The following is a 14,963-nucleotide window of genomic DNA, read 5'->3' on the forward strand; positions in this document are numbered from 1 at the left end:
TCAGACAACAACTCACCAGAACGAAGGACCCGATACCCAACATGAGCAAAACTAATGTAGTGTACAAAATACCATGCAAAGACTACACAAAACCCGATATAGGACAAACAGGAAGACAGCTAACAATCCGCATACATGAACATCAACTAGCCACGAAACGACACGACGAGCTATCCTTAGTAGCCACACACGTAGTCAACAAGCAACATGACTTCGACTGGGACGACACTACGATCATAGGGCAAGCCAGACAGAGAACAGCCAGGGAATTCCTAGAGGCATGGCATTCATCCACAAACTCCATCAACAAACACATCGACCTGGACCCAATATACCAACCACTACAGCAGACAGCTGAAACTACAACCGGAAGCAGCAGGGACAGACCACTATAAACACCGGAGGAAACATCAAAGAAGCGCTTCGCAGGAGGCTCCCAAGCAGTGATGATGTCGCCAAGCCAGGGGACGAAACGTTTGCAACAAAAACTTCCAGCTCGGCGAACAGAACCACAACAACGAGCACCAGAGCTACAAATCTTCGCACAAACTTTGAGCAGAGATTGTGCTGAGTTATTTAAAGAATACTGTCTGAAATTTCATATTCACCAATCAATACTGGCTTGATAATGCACCCTGAGTTCGTGAGGCAACAATGCAGACTTTTCAATCACAGTTTTGGGCAACAATTGTGTTTTTGCATCACATTCTCACCCCATTTGTACCCTTTATTTTGATTGTGTCACTGAATCTTTTCACTGTAAGCCACATTGTTGTGGCCAGCAAAGCTTGCAGAAGACTTAGAAGTCGGAACAATAAAGAGAGTAGCAAGGTCCCACAGATGGAAAACAGAAGAAAATCCATAACTTTACTCTTTGCAATCTCCAGAAATTTCATACTATTATGATCTATGTTCATGTTGTATTCTCTATGGAGTCGCATGTGGTAGATGGGTTATAAGTCTGTATTTCTCCCGTTTGCTGCACAAACATTTGCATTTCTGCTGTAACTCAGGCGAAGTTTGGAGAGCAACTGAAAAATGTGATGACCTATCCATTTATGTTCATTGGAAAAGTAATTAAATTATGAAATGCATTTAATCCCTTACATTAGCATTGTTTGCATTTTAATGAAATATTATTCCTACTAGATGTCACTGACAAAGTTAGCACTTACACACACACACACACACACAAACACACACACACACACACACATACACAAACACACACACACACACGAACACACATGCACACACACACACTCTGGGGGAAAAAAAAAACAACTGCATATTATACAAGACACATCAAGAGTCTGAAATCATCCCACCAGACTCAGAAACAATAGGAAACTTTTGCCACAACATTAGCACACTAAGCATGTTTTTTTTTCCACAAAATGATATAGTTAACTGCCGACAAACTACAAATTGCAATGCAAGTATTTTAACTTGAAGACTGGGGCATTTAATTTGTTAGCTTCAGTGTGATTTCCTTATTGATTACCTGTCGAGAAATTGAGACTGAGTAACATTGAACATTCCCACGCTATTTGGTAATCCATGGAGAGATGATTAGAAAGGCAATGACAAAAAAGCTCCGTCGATAGTCATGTGCCGTAATATAATCAAGCACAAAAGAAGTTGGGAATATGAACTGAGGATTGTAATCAACTTGCTTTAGCTTCACTTTTTGATTCTGATCACTAATTCATTGTCAGTCAGAACTGAACATTTTAAAAAGAGATTTGCATCATGTGAAACCTTGAATATCCAGACAAGTATTTTATGTCAGTGAGAGAAGCACATTTTATTTGTTGGTCTGCAACATATCACAGCTTTTGAATATTTCAATGAAAGTCTTCTAGCAATTTGGATGCAGTGAGTAGGTGGAGTGTTTTCAGCCAATACAGAATTAAAGTAAATCCGGATTCATTAATATTTTCCACAAATGTATTTGTCACATTTCTGCACATCAATCGTCTTCCATTCCCAACAGATCTGTAAAGGAAGTCGTAAGATGTCAAAAAGTGCTGACCAGTCCAGTAACTGATGCACTTGTCCACAGAAAGTTTCTATTAAAAAAGTTGTGGTTATTCTCAGATAATATATTTCCGTTATCTGCAGAGCAAAAAGGGGAGTGATTATGGAATTTATAGGTCAGCAAGGGTAAATATGTGTCTTGTATTGAGAAAAATGCTTTTGAATATTTTACATCTTCCTGTACAGGCTGGTGGTTTTCCTTTAGTGTCTCTTTATCAATGCAGCACAACTGAACTGAAGAGATGGACTAGAGCATCATCTTTACATTTTTGAAACATAAACTCTATCGTAGCATTCGGTGCCAAACACAGTCTTCTGAACTAGAGGTGACTTCCACCATATGTGTCACTAAATTCCGCAAAAGCCGTTGTCCAGTTCCTAAATATGGTTCCACTTTGTTTGATTGAATCCTTCGAAATATACAGTTATGTTCGGGATTCGGATCAGAATGTTAAAATTAGATAACTTCTTCCCCCAAGCAAACTTCTATCTTCCACTAATTTTCGAAATATTGCTGCCAGGCACTGTTTTAATGGGATCATTTTCATTATATGACATTCCCAGGTAGCAATCAATCACACGGGGACTTTACTGGTTTCACTGCTTGCGACACACACGGCGGCCCTTCCCAGTTTTGAAACATCAAAAACAGACATGCTTCGACTGGACTGGGATAGAATCATAAGTTTTCTTCAGCAAAATGATATGTGACAAAGTAATAAACATTGTTTCATCACTACATTTTGTAGACCGTGTTACTTACCTGCACTTACTTGGGACTTTGTCTAGGCTATGAAAGCCACACCTGATTACTGATTATAACGTGATGATGTTTCCATGTAGAAGCTGCTACCTCACCGCCTATCCATAGGCAAGAGTTCAATATCGTTACCTTGCAGAGAAATAGATTTGGCAAAATCAATGAATAAGAAATGTCTCAAGGTCAACTCAGAAGTTAACTGCATGTTGACTTTCCTCTCTGAGTGTCCAACGAGTCCAGGTTGTTGCTTTAAATGGATAAAATATGCCACGCTCTGTAAACCAACACATGTGTAATCCCATGTAGAACATACTAAGACACATTGGAATATAACTAAGCCTTTCAGCTCAACAGGTTATTCCGCCATCCAACGCAATCATGACTTGAAACACTTCAATATAATTTCTCAAAACATTACCATTAACCTGAAGATATTTGGTACACAACATAGCGCAAATATATATGTAATTAAAGCTGTAGACAAAGTATCTGTGCCTCTCTGTGATAACCAATGCCAAAGGTCTACAAGCCGCCGGCTAAAAGTCAGTTCTCTTCAGTTTAGACTTAATTTGCATTTTTTATATGTTACAGCTCTCGTTCAAGATATGTCAAATGGTGAAATGTCTCACCTGAACCTATTCAGCTTATTCGTGTTTTCTGTTTAGTGGCATTTCATTGAGATTGTTCTCATAACTCGAAACTTTGGCGACAATCTGGTGAACATATGTAGCACTCCCTCCACCTCAATATATTTAATGTGCTGGGAAGACTTCAGCAACAGTCAAAATAAGCTCTGACGCAAACAAGCATTCTTTTTGTACACCTGTCTTCAAATCCTCATTAAATGCAGTCTAGAATTGTGTTAGTCTAAATCATAGCGTTCCTGCAACTGCATGTCAACTGCATGTCAAACATCATTACCACTAAGATGATTATTATTCTCTACCTACTTATCGCATTGTTTGTAAAAGATTCTAAATTTTGCCTCTTTCTCTTGCAAGGCCAACAGTTGAAGTGTTCCATCATGTCTCTCCTGCTATCTTCCCAAATACTTTTCTGATATTTGTCACCTTCTATGTTTTTGAGGATTCATTCTAGAATCAGTGGAATGTTGAAAGATAATGAGCAATGCATCAGCTATCTTTGTAGCAATTTCCTTCAGCACTGAAATGTGGAGTGTCAGGTTCCAAGTGTTTTATCCGTTTTCCGTCCTTTTAATTTTACTAGTGCAATGATTTTGCTGATATGATTTTCTTTCATCTCATCTTTCTTCCTTGGAACACTAGTTCTGCAAAATGTATTGATTGTATTATATTTTCCCTTCTGTTTTAAAGCAAGCCAATTAAAGGCGGTGGTCTTGATTAAGTAGTGTGTGTATTTTGAAAAATATTGTCGGACGTTCCCCAGCTTCAGCCAAGAGCAAAATATTACCAAAGCACAAAGCAGAAAATGATTTCTTAATGAATACAAAAGTGTGAAATAATGGATACACAAAGGAAGCTTCGCCGCAAGTGTGAAGAGAAAAAGAATTTCTAAACAATTAGATGAAATTTCCCGACATTTTGGTACTCAAACGAAAATATAGACCACTGATAACCTGTAGCAGGTACTCAAATGAGGTTTTGTTCTGACAACATTCCATTCAGAACATTGTTATCGCAATCACCATGAAACCTAACCATCCATCCAGAATGTGATGGCTTGACTTGGATACAATAGTCGAGTTGGCATTGAACCTATTTTTCATAACTAGTTATCGATGAAAGTGTTTTAACTTATCAGGATCCAGTATGTTTCTCTACACACTTTCTCAATTTTAATACCCGGTGGATTTACACACTGTGTTGTCACGGATTTTGAATCCCCGCTGTCGAAACCCTCCTTTAAATTGTGCTTTTGTGTAGTAGCCCACAGATCGGATTGGAGACTGACATCACCATCCCTAGATATCTCTGATCTCATCAGCATGTCAGACCAATAGAGGTTCAGGTATATTGGTTATTATGGAAAGTCACCGGAAGTTTTCATTTGTCCACTTTTAAATCTTGCAAAACCTCAAATACATCATTTTATTTAAAAAATAAACAATCCTTTAAAGAGCATCACATTCATAATTTCCAATTCTGTATTTGCATCCTCCTTCGCTCCAGCAAAATGTGTGTTAAGTAATCATTTATCACTTTAACTAAAGTTCTCTGGGTTCCCACACAGGTTGCAACATTCGTCCCAATAAGAACTATAACTTCCTTGGAAATTGTAATCCACTTGATATCATTCTCACAAATGCACCTCCACATACCTTGATACTGTGTTATCCTCCCTGTTCCAGGCATTGCACACATACATTCAGGACACCACCAGCGCCTTCTGCCTCCTCCAAGACATTGGCTTCTCTGGCCCCCAGTACCTCATCTTCACCATGGACTTTCAGTTACTATACACATCTCTCTGCCATGATGGAGGCCTCCAAGCCCTCTATTTCTTCCTCTCATGGCGTCCCCACCAGTACCTCTCCTCTGATACTCTCATTCATTTGGCTGAACTGGCCCTCAACCTCAATACTTCCTCCATTGAATCCGCTCACTTCCTCCAGATGAAAGGTATAGCCATGGACGCCCATCTGGGCCACATCCATGTCTGTCTCTTTTTCAGTAACGTTGAACAGTCCATGTTCCACAGCTACACCGGCCCCATTCCCGATCTTTTCCTCTGCGACATTGTTGACTGTCTTGGCGCCACCCCATGTTCACATAAGGACGTTGACCAGTTCATCAACTTCACCAACCCATTCGAACCTGAACTTGAGTTCACCAGAACCATCCCAGTCACCTCCCTCAACTTTCTCGACCTCTGCATCTCCGTCAATGGTGACTGACTAAATACAGATATCTTTGACAAATGCACTGACTCCCACAGCTACCTGGATTGCACCTACTCCCACCCTGCCTCTTGTAAAAATACTGTCCTTTAATTCCAATTCCTCCACCTCAGCCGCATCTACTCCAGGAGGACCAGTTCCTCCACATAACACACCAGATGGCCTCCTTCTTCAAAGACCGCAACTCCCTCTCCCATCTGGTCAATAAAGCGCACCTCATTCACTTCCAACACCTCCATCCTCGAACCTCACGCCTCCAACCACAACAAGGACTGAAGCCACCAACTTCCACTGCCATCGCACCATCCTCCTTCATTTTCAAAACCGACAATAGGACTCCACCACAGGAGGTTTATTTCCCTCCACACCTCTATCCATTTGCCGTAACGACCACTCCCTCTGCGACTGTGTTGTCAGGTTCACGCCCCGCACCTGTCTCTTTTCCCTGCCACCGCAGGAATCACAAAACCTGCTCACACACCACCCCACTCAAATCTGTTCATGGTCCCAAAGGAAACTTCCGCATCCATCAAAGTTTTACCTGCACTTCAACAGATGTCATTTACTATATCCATTGCTCACAATACAGTCTCCTCCAGATTGTGGAGACAGGACGCCTACTTGCAGAGTGCTTCAGAAAATATCTTCGGAACACCGGCACCAACCAACCCCACCTACCATTAGTGACACATCAATTCCCCCACCCATTCTGCCAAGGACATACAGGTCCTGGGCCTCCTCCATCACCACACTAAATAAATAATGTTGGACGAAGAATGCCTCATTTTCCGCCTTAGGACCATCCAGCTGCTCAGCATCAATGTGGACTTCACCAGTTCCCTCATTTCCCCGCCCTCACCAAAATGCAATTCCAACCATCCAACATGGCATTACCCTCATAACCTGCCTACCTGTTCATCTTCCTTCCGACCTGCCCACTCCACCCCCTCACTGGTCCATCACCTTCACCCCATCCCCATCTACTTATCGCACTCTCAGCCACACTCCTCCTAGCCCCAACCCCTCTCACTTATCTCTCCAACTCCTCGGATCACAAGCCCGATTCCTGATAAAGGGCTGTTGCCCAAAGCGTGGATTATCTTGCTCCGTGGAAGCTTCCTGATCTGCTGTGGTTTTCCAGCACCACACTCTTGACTCTAATGTCGAGCATCGCAGTCCTCACTTTCTCATAATTCGCCCTATCCTGACAGCCAGCATTTTATCATGGCCTGTCTGAGCTCACCAAATTGTTGTCTCATGCTCCCCCACACTTCCTTCATTCTTGTCGGTCTTCCATTGGTTTGCTTCCATCGAACCTGTTGTCCACCTCTCCTTTCCTGTTTTTAAATGAATCACGATTATTCCACGGATATCTGGGCTTGCTACTTCTGCATTTCACCTGAAGGTTACAAATATGAGCCTTTATTCTCGTAGTTCATTTTTAACTCCTCACATTACTCCAATATACTTTTCAGTAGCTGTACATTTTCACCAGATCCACCATAGTTTAACAAATTCTGCTAGTCCCAATGTAAAAACTCTTTTTGCTGATCATTTTTTCTCATTTACGATGTCAAATTTAAACCATATAGTGGTCACTGTCATTTAAATGATGCTCCATTTTCACCTCAAACTTATGTCGAATATCTCTTCCCAAAATTCGATCTAGAATGGCACAAGCCTTGTTGGACGACTTGTGTCATCACAGAAAAAAACAATCCTGTATAAAAGGAATATTATTATTTCTGATTATCCCAACCAAGTACTGATATAATTAACTCATTAATATTTATTTAAACGTGTTAGTGAATTGGTTATATATCGGCCCCACAATTGCTCACTGGCTGGGTTCTCTATTACAGTCCTAACTAAATGACTGCTGCCCGTTTATTCCTATGATCTACCCGCAAACCATCCATCGGTTTGAACAACATCCGAGGACTTTCACTGAAATTGGTAAATCTGTCTCACAGTCAGGTAAAATAACAGTCTAATGTTGTCCCACTGAATAATCATGGTGAACAACATTCAAGGAAGCTCTAACGGTGTCAAGGGCAGGGAATCAACTCAGAGTGGGGCAGTTCGAGGTTCACCAATAATTATGGCCCAAAAAAAGGCGCAATCAAGCTGCTCGGTCCCAAATTACATACTTGCTGGAGTAATGCTGTGGAAGGTGATGAGAGAACCAAAGTGAGGAAAAATAAAGCATGATTGATCTGAACCACACAAATGGCGGAAGGAACGCCAGCATCAGTAGCAGGCATTTCTAAACATGAGGTGTCAACGTGGTGAAGCTCCGAAACAGCATAAAAACAAGTGATAGACGGGGATAAGCGATGCCACAAACTGCAGATCAGATGTAAATTCTACACTCTGTCACATCCAGTCGTGATTGCTGGATAACAAGTCACTGGAAGAGGATGTTTTACAAGCACCTCATCTTCAACGATAGAAGAGCTCAGCACATCTTTCCAAAATATAAGTGTAAAGCATTCACAACAATCTTCAGCCAGAAGTGTCAAGTAGCTGATCGAACGCATCCTGCGTCCTGCCTTGAAGCAATTCGATTAATTTCAACATTTGGATCCTATGCTTGCAAAAAGTGAACATATGATTTTTTTGTGCAACTTTATGGAAACTTCAGCCGCTACCATCCTGACAGGCAAGGAATTCCAGATTCCCATCACTCTCTGAGGGAAAATGATGCTCCGTCCGTCTCCTCTAAAGTTCTGCCCCGGATTTTAAGTCTGTGCTCCTTGACGATAGAGCCCTCCATACAGGTGAAACGTCTCTTCCGACTCAACTTCCATCCCACCTTCAAATTCAGTTGGTCCACCTCAGATGACCCCTCCCCTTCCATGACCTCAACATTATCATCTCTGGCAACAGTCTGCAAATGGGCATCTACTACAAACCTACAGACTCCCATAACTACTTGGACTGCACGTCCTCCCACCCAGCAACCTGCAAAAACTCCATCCCATTTGCTCAATTATTCTACCTCCACCACATCTATTTGAATGAGTAGACATTCCACTTGCGAGCATTCCAGTTGAGCAGCGATTTTGATTAATTGCTTTTCCTCCCTCCATCTTCCAGACATCTCTCTGCCACACCACCTCCATTCCCTATTCCACCACTCCAAAATCCGCCTCACAGCACAGAAAGAACAGAGTCCCCCTTGTCTCCACCTACTTCTCCACCAGAGTCCGCATCCAACACATCATCCTCAAACACTTCTGACAACTCCAAGACCCTACCACCAAGAACATCTTCCCCTCCCCATCCCATCTGCCTTCCTCAAGTTCTGTTCCCTTTCACAGTTCTTGGGTCATGCCACCCCCGTCACTGAACCCCAAGAACCTTGCCTTGCTTCCAGAATAAATGCAAAATCTACGAGCACACCACCCACCTCAAATCCACCCAGGGCCCCAAACAGCCCTTTCAGGTGAGTCAGAGGTTCATCTGCCTTTCTTCCAACCTAGCTTGTTGCATCAGGTACTCCCAATGTGGTCTCGTCTACATCAGGAAAACCGATTATAAACTTTGGCAATGGCTCACCAATTATCAAGCCAGGTCCGCAGGGGCCAACCCGACATACCAGTCACCACCCAATTCAATTCCCCCATACTGTCTTCCAGGACTTACCACAACCAAAAGGACGAGCCACACTACCATACATCAGGAGCATATCAGAACTGACAGCCAGACTACTGCGACCCTTAGAACTCATAACGGCACACAAATCAACAGCCACGCTCAGACAACATCTCACCAGAACGAAGACCCCGATACCCAACATGAGCAAAACTAATGTAGTGTACAAGATACCATGCAAGGACTGCACTAAACACTATATAGGACAAACAGGAAGACAGCTAACAATCCGCATACATGAACATCAACTAGCCACAAAACGACACGACCAGCTCTCCTTCGTAGCCACACACGCAGGCAACAAGCAACATGAATTCGACTGGGACAACACTACTATCATAGGGCAAGCCAGACAGAACAGCCAGGGAATTCCTAGAGGCATGGCATTCATCCACAAACTCCATCAACAAACACATCGACCTGGACCCAATAAACCAACTTCACATCTTTCCTAAAGTGAGGCGACCAGAACTGCACACAGTACTCCAACTGTGGCCTAACCAAAGTCCTGTACAGCTGCAACATCACTTCACGGCTCTTGAATTCAATCCCTCTGCTAATGAACGATAATACTCCATAGGCCTTCTTACAAACTCTATCCACATGCGTGGCAACCTTCAAAGATCTATGTACATAGACCCCAAGATCGCTCTGTTCCTCCACCTGACTAAGAACCCTACCATTATCCCTGTATTCCGCATTCTTATTTGTCTTTCCAAAATGGACAACCTCACACTTGGCAGGGTTGGACTCCATCTGCCACTCCTCAGCCCAGCTCTGCATCATATCTAAGTCCCTCTGCAGCCGACAACAGCCCTCCTCACTGTCCACAACTCCACCTATCTTCGTATCATCACTACCTTATATGCACTACCTTCTGCTTGAAAACTTTACCTCATTGGTCCCTTTCAAATCTTTCCCCTCTCACCCTACCCCAACACCCTCTAATTCTGGAATCCCCCACCCCAAGGAAATGACTCTGTGTATTTACACTATCCAAGCCCCTCATGATTTTATAACCCTCTGTAGGTCATGCCTCAGCCTCAGATACTCTGGGGAAAACAGCCCCAGCTTATTCAGCCTCTCCCTATCACTCAAATCCTCCAACCCTGGCAACATCCTTGTGAAACATTTCTGAACCCTTTCAAGATTCAGAACATCCCTCCGATGGGAATTAGTCAGAACCGCACACAATATTCCAAAAAATGGCCTAATCAATCGTGTGATGACCTCCCTGAAATGCAAAAAGTCATCAAAACATCTGCAAACTTGCTAACTGGAATGGTATGGTTGGCCAGGGTGCGTGGGGATTGAGAACACCTGCACTTGCTCCAAGAGGCAATAAAATTATGAGCATTCTCTATCCTCTAATATTGGCAAACTGTTGTGATTTGTCTAAATCTGAAACAGAATGCTGGAGACACCCAACATGTCTGGCAACATTTGGAAAGAAAGAGATAATATTTTGCGTCCAATAAGAACTCTTCAGAACGGATTTCAATCACATTAGATTCAAACAGTTCAAATGTTTCTCAAGCATTTTCTGAATCTGTACCTGTCTATATTCTGTTGTGATGAAACGTGCTTGCCCCTTTCAGAGATTGCATCTTAAACTATTGCACATCATTAAATCCCTCGACACGATCTCATGTTTATATCCCCATAACTTGCTGTCACATCTACATTCTACTGAGTACAGATATACTCCATGGAAACACCCTTCAGTCCAAACAGTCATGCCAAATGTTATCCCAAACTAAACTAGTCCCTCCTACTTGCTCCAAGACCATTTCCTTCCAAACAATTCCTATTTCTATATCTATCCACGTTTCATTTAAGCATTATTATTGTGCAACCATCCACCACTTCCTCAGGAAGCTCATTCCACATATAAACCACTTTCTGCATAAAAATAATTCCCTCTTATGTCATTTTTAATTCTCTTCCCGATTACCTTAAAAATATGTCCTCAAGTCTTTAAATCCTCCATCCTTCAGAAAAGCCAACCATTCACTTTATCTACACTTCTCATTATTTTATAAACTCCTGTCAGATCGCCTCTCAATCTCCTACACTCCAGTGAAAAATGTCCCAGCCGTTCCCTGAATAAGAATTGAAGTGTGGTGTTGGAAAAGAGCACAGCCGGACAGGCAGCGTACGAGGAGCAGGAGAATTGACGTTTCGAACATAAGCCTGTCTTCTGAAATTCTTGATGTCGAGCTTATGCTGGAAATCTCGATTTTCCTGCTCCTTCGCTGACAACGCAAAGCCATTGCATAAGCTGCAGTCTGTTAACTGTGCTCTCATTTTCATCACCAAAATTGCCGCTATTTTGAAGGTCCCAAAAGAATAAGTCTCAAACTCACTACCCTTGCAAACTTCCACCTCACCTTCAACACATTTTCGAATCTCCTTTCCCTAAAAGCCACAATCAAACCTTTCCAATCACATTTCTATCTCTGTTGCAGTACCAAAATAGCTGTTGTCAAAATCAGCAGAGCCATCGGATTGATTCAGTTTCTTAATCTGTTTTCGGATTTTGAAATAATTCATCTCACCATTCTCTTCCAATACAATTCCACGTCTTTCAGCTGCATGAGACTGCCCTTGCAAAAGCATAATCAGGGAAAGAATAGGACCCCTTAAAAATCAATGAAGTCGTCTATGTGTGGTGCCACATGAAACAGCGCAAATCCTAAATGAATAATTCTTGTCAGTATTTACCATGCAGAAAGATATAGAAATTAGGGAATTCCAGGAAACAAATAGTGATGTCATGAATAGAGTCTACATTGTAGAACAGGAGTTGCTGGAAGTCCTAAGATGTATCAAGACCGATAATTTCTTGAACATCATCACGTGTATCTCAGGACAATGTGGGAAACTAATGGAGAAATTACTGGGCCCTTGCCAGAGACACTTGTATCATTAATAGCCACAGGTGATGTGCTGGAAGCACGGAGGGTGGCTAATGTTGCGTCATTTTTAAAAGAAAGTTAGCAAGGAAAAACCATGGCATTACAGACTGGTTTAACATAATGTCAGTGGTTGTAAGTTATTCGAGGGGATTCTTAGAGATGGCATTGACAAGCATTTGGAAAGGCAAGGACTAATTAGAAATAGTCACCATGGCTTTGTATGTCGGAAATCATTTCTCAAACATTTGACTGATTCTTTTGAAGAGGTGACAAAGTATCTAGATGAAGGCACAGTGATATACTTTGTCTGCATGGGTTTTACTGACATCTTTGCCAAGATTCCATATGGTAGACTGATTAATAGGGTTAGATCACATCGAATCAAGGGAGAGATAGCCAGTTGGATACAAACTTGATTTGATGGTAGGAGACAGAGTGAAGATTGTTGTTTCAATTTGAGACCTGTGGCCAGCAGTGTGCGACAAGGATCAATGCTGGGTTTATTGTTGTTCATCAATTATACCATTGATTTTGACGAGAATGTAGGAGACATGATTAGTAAACTAGGGGATGACACCGTAATTGGCAGTGTAGTGGACAATGAAGAAGTTCATCTCAGAGTATAACAGAATCTTGACTAACGAGAGCAGTGGACAGAGGAATACCAGATGAAATTCAATGCATATAAATTTCTGACATTACATTTTGGGAAGACACACCAGGACAGGACTTGCAGTTAATGGTAGGACCCTGAGGAGTGTTGTCAGATCAGTCTTAGGGGTGATTGGACGTAGTTTCTTTGAAGTGGTGATACAGGTAGAAAGGCTGGTGAAGATGGCACTTGGCATCCATGCCTTCATCAGGCAAAGTCTTCAGTCCAGGAATTGAGATGTCATGTTACAGCTGTAAAAGACATTGGTGAGGAAACATTTGGAGTACTGTCGGAAGGATGTTATTAAATTGGACAGAGTGCAAAAAAAATGATTTACAAGGATGTTACTGAGACTGGAAGTCTTGAATTATAAGCAGAGGTTGAATAGGCTGGGACGTTTTCCCAAAGAGCGTAGGAGGCCGACAGGTGATCGTATAGAGTAATATAATATTGAGCAGCATACCTAAGGTGGAAAGACAAGGCCTTTTCACCACAGTATGGAACTCCAAACCTACAGGGCATAGGTTTAATGTGAGTGTAAAGATTTAAAAGCAACCTAAGGGACAAATTTTCATACAGATGGTTGTGTGTGTATGGATCAAGTTGCCAGTGAAAGTGGTGAATGTGGGTACAGTTACAAAAGTTAAAAGACATTTCAACAGCTACATGGCTAGGAATGTTTTAGAGGGATATCGGCCAAATACAATCAAATGGGACTAGTTCAGTTTCGGAAAACTGGTCAGTACAGACAATTTTGCAGAAATGCCTGTTCCCTTGCTGTATGACTCCATCTTCTGTAAAATGTCTCAAGTGTTGTTTGCCATTATACACTCCATAAACCTAAGGTCATATTGACTTCACAAAATTCAAGAGGTCCTCGTAAAGACAGGGAAAACTCTGTTCCACAGGGAATGTTGGTACTGCCACTGAATTCTCTTATCAAGTGAACAGAAATGATGCACTATGATTAAATGGAATCTTGAGCCGGAGAGCCAATGTATAAAATTCAGTATGAATGCAAGAACTTGTGCACAGCTCATTATCATAGTCGAGTCCTGGGTGTGATTAATCGAAGTACTACGAGCAGAATCAACCCCTACTGTCAAATGTCACTACATTGTGATAATAGGTTGAGTGAATGGGTAAATAATTTGCCATGTACAAAATATTCTGCTGTACAGAGAGCTTCCCGTCAATTAAACCTACTCTTTGACTCCACATGCTCTGAGTTTCGTCATGAATGTACTATATTCTCACTGATTGAAGGTCTTTAAAAAACACAAACATGTTACATCTCCTGCGTTACCCTTATCTACCTTTCCTGTTACTGTTCAAAGTATTAAGAATGGACACTTTCTATTTTGAAATAAGCACTGGCGGTTTTATTTTAAATCCTATTTGCTGTTCCTTGGAGTCAATTCTCTATTTGAATATAGATTTCACACCACTATTATGTAGTTCCTTATACATAATTTATTGTATTAGTTTTAGTTCCCTTTTTATTTATCAAAAATGCATTTAGAAATCTCCTGTTGACTTGTTTCTCTGTTGAACAGTGCTTCTGAAAGGGATACTGGAGTTCTAAGAATGAAAGCAACCAATGATCCAGTATTCCGGTATGAACAGAAGCCAAAATAAATAGGATTGAATTCATCTGATTCAGTCTTGTGCATAATTAACACTAGCAATAATAGAAGATTCAAGCCCCTTCAATCTCACGTGAACTTGCTGGTGTCTCTGTAAATTAGAAGATCGACTAAATCCCTTCTCACACACTGAGCAGATGAATGGCCTTTCTCCAGTGTGAACCCGCTGATGTGTCAAAAGCTCAGATGACAGTGTAAATCTCTTCTGACACACAGGGCAGATAAAAGGCCGCTCCCCAGTGTATACACCCTGGTGTGTCAGCTGGTGGGATACATCGGTGAATCTCTTCCCACTCATAGAGCATGGAAATGGCCTTTCCCCTGTGTGAATTCTCTGGTGTGCAATTAGATGAGGTGACTTTCTGAATCCCTTCCCACAATGAATGCAAGTGAATGGTCTCTCATCAGTGTG

Source organism: Chiloscyllium plagiosum, chromosome 37 (genome assembly GCF_004010195.1).
Source record: "Chiloscyllium plagiosum isolate BGI_BamShark_2017 chromosome 37, ASM401019v2, whole genome shotgun sequence".
Classification (NCBI taxonomy): domain Eukaryota; kingdom Metazoa; phylum Chordata; class Chondrichthyes; order Orectolobiformes; family Hemiscylliidae; genus Chiloscyllium; species Chiloscyllium plagiosum.